This window comes from Pinus tabuliformis, chromosome 3_2 (assembly GCF_031772625.1).
Source record: "Pinus tabuliformis cultivar Carrire ecotype Pingquan chromosome 3_2, CPIR1, whole genome shotgun sequence".
Taxonomy (NCBI): Eukaryota; Viridiplantae; Streptophyta; class Pinopsida; order Pinales; family Pinaceae; genus Pinus; species Pinus tabuliformis.
The window spans coordinates 600,905,931-600,912,856 of record NC_142302.1 but is presented as its reverse complement, the minus strand read 5'-3'; positions in this window follow the sequence as shown (position 1 = coordinate 600,912,856).

The window sequence follows — 6,926 nt, the reverse complement described above, 5'->3', positions numbered from 1 at the left end:
ATATCACCACAAGAGTGCCAAGTGATGGTTGCAAATGGAGGAACCATAAATTTCTCTAAAAAGTGCCATAATATTAAGTATCTGTGGGAGAATATGTATTGAAGAGTCCAATTCTTTCCATTCCAATGGGTGGTGCTCATATTGTACTAGGAGTCCAATGGCTACAATCTTTGGGTATGATAACTTTTAATTTTCAAGAACTTTTGTTGAAATTTTTTGGGAAGGAAAGGAATTTGAATTAAGGGGTATCGGAGGGAAACCAAGAAATATAATCAGCTCTAACATCATGATAGTGCTTCTAAAGAAAAAAACACAACATAATTGCACAATTATGTTCACTAGAGGTTCCCACATCGAAATAATCTATTTCTCCAGATCTCCAAAAGATTTTGGCAATCATTCCAAGGTATTTGAGACTTCCAAAGGCCTTCCACCTATTCGTGATCATGATCATTCTATTGATTTGATTCTAGGAAGTGTTCCTCCAAACATCATGCCTTACAAATATCCATATTCCCAAAAGAGTGAAATTGAATGTATGGTTACAAAAATGCTAGAGGATGGTATAATTCAACCTAGTCAAAGTTCTTTCTCTCCTCCAATAGTATTGGTGCACAAGAATGATGGATCATGGTGCATGTGTCCAGATTATAGGGAGCTCAACAAGATCACTATTAAAGATAACTCTCCCATTCTTGTTATAGATGAATTATTGGATGAATTACAAGTAGAAATTTACTTCACCAAGCTAGATCTTCATTTAGGATATCCTCAAATCAGAATCAAGACTAAATACATTCTGAAAATAACATTTAGAACTCATGAGGGTCATTATGAATTTCTGGTCATGCCTTTTGGCCTTACCAATGCACCATCTACATTTAAAGTTTTGATGAATTCTATTTTCAAACCCTTCCTTAGAAAATTTGTGTTAGTATTTTTTGACGATATACTAATCTATAGCAAGTCTTGGAAGGATCATGTTCAATATGTTGACAGGGTGCTCAAAATATTGGAGGAGAAAAAATTATATGCAAAAACCTCCATATGTTTCTTTGGAGTACAAGAGGTCGAATATATGGGTCATATTGTATCTGAAGGTGTTAAGGTAGACCCTAGAAAAATTAAAGCCATTAAGGAATGGAAAATCCCCACATCCATAGAGCATCTGCAAGGATTTCTCAGGTTGAAAGGGTATTATCACAAGTTTGTTAAGAATTATAGGAGAATAGTAGCATCTCTAACAACATTTCAAAAGAAAGATGTGTTTTCTTAGACTCCAAAAGCAATGCAGGCCTTTGAACATCTTAAATAAGTAATGTGTCAAGCACTGGTCTTAGCTACGCTAGACTTCACAAAAACCTTTATTGTGGAATGTGATGCCTCGGGAAATGGAATTAGTGTTGTTTTAATGCAATAAGGAAGACCCATTGCTCTCGAAATTCATCCAATCAAAGGAAAATATTTACACAAAGCTATTTATGAGAAGGAAATGTTGGCAATACTACATGCATTTAAGAAGTGGCAACCTCACCTAATGGGAAGACACTTCAAGGTAAAAACAAAACATGATAGTCTTAAATAATTTTTAGAACAAATATTATCTTTAGAAGAGCAACAAAAATGAGTCACAAAGATGTTGGGTTATGACTTTGAAATCATCTACAAAAGAGGGAAGAAAAATGCTATTGCAGATGCTATCTCAAGAAAGGATGAGGATGTGGAAGCATTGTTTTGTGCCATTTCTATTATCCAATCAGATTGGATAAATGAAGAAAGAGATGAATGGAAGAATGATGAAGAAATGCGGGAACTCATTCAAAAGTTGCAGCAAGATCCCTGTACATATGATACATTTAGCTGGAAAAATGATTCGTTATGATACAAAGATCGCTTATACCTCTGTAAGAATTCCCAAATCAAATAGAATATTATTTTGGAATTGCACACCTCTCCCTTAGGAGGGCAGACAAGATTTTTAAAAAATTACCACAGGGTTAAGAAGGAATTTTTTTGGGATGGCCTTAAATATGATATTCAAAAGTTTGTGGTGGAATATTTGGTTTTCCAACAAAATAACATTGATACAATTAAGGTCCCAATTCTGTTACAACCTTTATCCAATCCAAGTCAATGTTTGGAGGAGGTTTCAATGGATTTTATCACAGGTTTACCCAAGTCCGAAGGAAAGAGTGTCATCATGGTGATAGTAGCTACTACATTTATGGAAACAATTCAAAAGCTACATGGAAACCCAAAGATCATTGTAAGCGACAGAGATCCCATTTTCACTAGAAATTTTTGGACATAATTATTTTCTTGTTTGGGTACTCAGTTAGCTCATAGCTCATATTATCATCCCCAAATTGATGGGAAAACTGAGATAATAAAATAATGTTTGGAAGGATATGTTAGTTGCTTTGTATCGCATAAATAAACAAAATGGGTCAAGTGGTTTCCTCTGGATGAATGGTGGTATAACACTTCCTTCCATACTGAAGCAAAAATGACCCCATTTATGGCACTTTATGGATATCATCCACCATCCATCACATCATATTTAAGAGAAAATTCTAAGGTTCAAGTAGTGGAGGATCACATCGAGCATCAACAACAAGTTCTCCAACTCTTAAAGGATAAACTCACTTTGGCACAACATAGAATAAAGCAACAAGCAGATCAACATCGCAGCGAAAGAAGTTTTGATGTAGGTGACTTAGTATTTCTACGACTACAATCATATAAACAAATGTCCCTCAAGAAGGATAATAAATTATCATCGAAGTATTATGGTCCGTACAAGGTGTTACAAAATATTGGTACTATGGCATACAAATTGGAGCTTCCTACATCTTCCGAGTGCACCCAATTTTCCACGTATCATGCTTAAAAAAGGTTATAGGTGACAAGCTCCGAGTTCAAACAATATTGTCAGTACTTGATGAGGAAGGAAAAATCATATTGGAACCTGAAGTAGTCAAAGAAATAAGAAATCGACATCTATGAAGTTGACCAATTTCAAAGTATCTCATCAAGTGGAAGAACTTACCCGCTAAAGATTACGCATGGGAGGATGCGAATTTTATACAAAAGCATCCAAAACTACTCAAGCATTGAGGACAAGAATTTTTTGAAGGAGAGGGGTATGTTAGGTCCTTGTAATACTAGTGTATTCCCTTATTATTATTTTCATTGTAGATGCTTATTATTTTTGTTGTGCCTATGTTGTCCCCATATTGTTATTATTGTGCCCCATAGAAACCCACTATTGTTATTGTTGTTCCCTTACATTATTATTGTTATGTTGGTTTTGATTATATTGTTACCCCTTAGAATCCTATATATAGGAAGGAGGTTTGGTCATTTGAATCATCCAAGAATTATTCGTTTGTGTAATGTAAAGGAAGTTCCCCCCTCGAAGAGGCTGATTTTGAAGTCATTGACCTATCTTTTCTTCTATTTTGTGAGCTGGTTGCATAACATATCCTTTCCCCTAAGACATTATTCTCATGGAAATTTAATCCTTTTAATGAAAAATGTGACTTACGTTTCTCTAATTATATATAATTAACTTAATTTAATTTGAAATTTGACATATGCTCTATATTAGAGTGATTTATGTTTTTTTTTCTTTGCATCTATTATATATATGAAGGATAATATGATCCCCAAGTGTTAAGCATAGGAATTCAATAAATAAATATGATTAATCTCGCCCATTCATTCATCCATACAAACTTGAATATTGTTGAGGTTTTTAAGGGATTTTTCCCTTCACCTTTTCTAGAAGACAAAAGTAATACCATAAAATAGGTTTAATGATATTAGGAGATATGGGAACAAATTTCATAATAAACAGATTAATTAAACATAGATTTGATTCCTTTTTCAAGTATAATATGAAGTCTCCTATAAAGGATTGAATCTTCATCATTGTCGTAAATTCAAATTTGGAGGTAATACAAGCTTTTGGTTGAAGTTTCTTGGTTGATAGTGTTTTTATCTTGAAGGACTCACCCCATTGCCTGATTTAGGGCTTGGACCTAATTTGGAGCTCCAATGATGATTTAATCCCCTCTACCTATTGATTTAATAGCTTCTAACTTAATTTCTTCCAATAGTTGTCATTTTATTTATGGAAATCTTGTACTTTCATTACCAACATGCATTTACTCTCTTATAGTTCCTTTACTAATTTTTCTTTACAATTTGTATTAGAATAGTTCTTTATGGTTTGTCATTATAAATGTTTTCTTTATTGTTTTTTTCTTGTTATTAGAATAGTTTAATTTATACAAATTTACTTCTTATTCATTTCCTTTATGCACATTTCCTTTATTACAACTTCCATTTCTTGTTAGTAGAGTATTTTTCTTTCAATTTATAATTTTCCTTGCAATAGAATTACCATTTGGTTTATCCTCATTTCCCTCCTTCTAACATTCCTATAAATGGCATGCTTCATTTTTTAAATATAATTGTACCAATGTAGTTTTCACATACAGTGCAAGATACATCACAAGTTTGTACAAAGCCCATGTTGATATTTAAAGTGAGGAACTCAACATTCTTGTTGGAATTATTTGGCCCATAAGTATCTTTATCCCTCAATTCAAAATAGTTTATTACGAAAAATGATTGGCTCACTACTTTCTCTAACACACTTGAATGTCCTCATGATCCCAATGAGCATGTGATATAATTTATTTCATAATAACTCATTCAGGTATCCTCTTTTTTAGAGTGACTCGGCCTTATAGGCTCAATTAATCCCCTTATCTACAATATAGTCCCTTTGGCATCTTACCTTGCTAAGACTTCTTTAAATGATAAGTGACATGTACCAAATCAATTAAACTAATAAAATAATCAAGGAAAGAAAAACAAGAAATTAGAAAAGGAAAATTAAGATAAGGATAATTATGACAAGCAGAGTCTTAGGATTTGAGTCCTTTATGATGTAAACAATATATATAATAAATTGGGAAACACTAGTCACAATATGGCAGTAATAGATTGAGACTCAGGGGTGGGTGGTGATTGAGTTGAACCAATAGTTAGGAGGAGAGTTGTTCCCATACCATCTTTTTGGAGTTGTTGAAGCGACATGAAGGATTTGAATTCAAAGTCTTTCAATACCAGGTACATATCTTAGTATTCATTTTTTCTGGGTGTTACATGTGGTATCAGAACTAGGTTTTGATCTTGGGACTTGTCGGATAATATCTAAAAGAAATATCCTCATGGAAGAGGAATAAGAATACTCAAGCTCTAGGGATGGGTGAAGAACACCTATTGAATTTATTTGGAATAGATGATATAACAAGTAATGGAAATCAAAATGGCATTAAGAAACAATATTAACTTTTCTCGTCTATTCATCTAAACTCTTTCATTCTATGATTCATAACAATACCCAAGTTTCTTCTTCCATTGTGTTACAAAATTCTAGGCATGGATCTCATCAGTGCTACCTCTTCCTTATGACTTGTCATCACTAGTTGTAGTCCTAGACTACTTTGATTCCATCCTCATTCCTTGTGTATTTAGAATTACCCAATCAAGTAATGCAATGATATCATATTGGAATCGACTTCCCTACCCTCTTCTTCTATAGGGAATTTCTCACTTCTTATTTATAACTTCTTTGAATAGTAAGAATGTGAATAAATAGTGGAGAATACTAGATTTAAGGGGAAATTTTGAAATCCTTTTGAGCTCCCAAAATGTTAGCAATTTGTATACTCATACTCAACAAAAAATTTGTATAAAATGAAATCCATCAAGTAAACAAAACCAAAGTAATTTTGGTAGGAAGAGGGGGAAGTTTCATATTGGATTGGATTGGATTTTCTTGGCATGGCAAAAAAAAATATTAAAGGGCCTGTAGAAAAAAATACCACCATGAAAATCCATCGAAGACTCCGTGGAAGAATTGTCTCACTTATATTCCATTCCACATGTTGGTAGTCAACCCACCTTCCTACTTTGACTTTTATCATATGTGATCATAAATAATTTGTACTATAACTTATGCTTCAATTATCACACTTGTGTTATATTTGATATTCCTTCTACATTTTACTATTGGTCACTCTTTTTCCTTGGTAGTACAGATCCCATATGTTATATTCTAGTCAGTCGACACTAATTTTCGAAATCCTTTAATTCTGGAAATTGTTTGGAAAATTGAATTGATTTTGAAAAGTAATACATTTTATTATGGTGTATTCACTCTATGATGGAATAGATGGAATTTAGAAGCATCATTGAGTGAAACCCTAGATTAGCCAAGTTTGTAATTATTATTTTACCTTATTAGGTTAAGGTGGTGTTAAATTATGCATGAAAGGCCATTTCAAGTGTTAATTTGTAAAGATGGAGCATATATTTTTCCTTGTAATTTGATAAGTTGAAAGTCATGCTTACACAATAAAGTTGAAAGTTTAATTCTAATGAAGAATTATTTTTTCTATGTCATAGATGAATACCTTATCTCTCCATGAATTCAACAAAGATCAATGGTCTTGGTCATGTTTTGGTATTATTTTCCTACAAGACGTTTGACATTTCATGTCAAATCCTGAGAGATTATGAAAATACTTATAAATATTGATAATCTTTAGGACAAATCCATAATTTCCTTAATTATAAAAATACCTAGTGTTATGCACCATCACATAACATCATAGACGTATCTTAACTTAACTTGATCTAGTGCTGTGAGGTATCAAAATTTTCCGAGATGTAATCTTTCATAATTTTTTCTTCCATTCAAGGGTTTTTGCATCAATAACACATAGATATTGCAAGTAGATCCCACAAACAATCTATGTTTAATAGATATCTATAGATTGGAGACATGATATGCCAATATTTTCTTATTTGAAAGAAATGGAAGGACCAAATATATGTTATAGGGAATA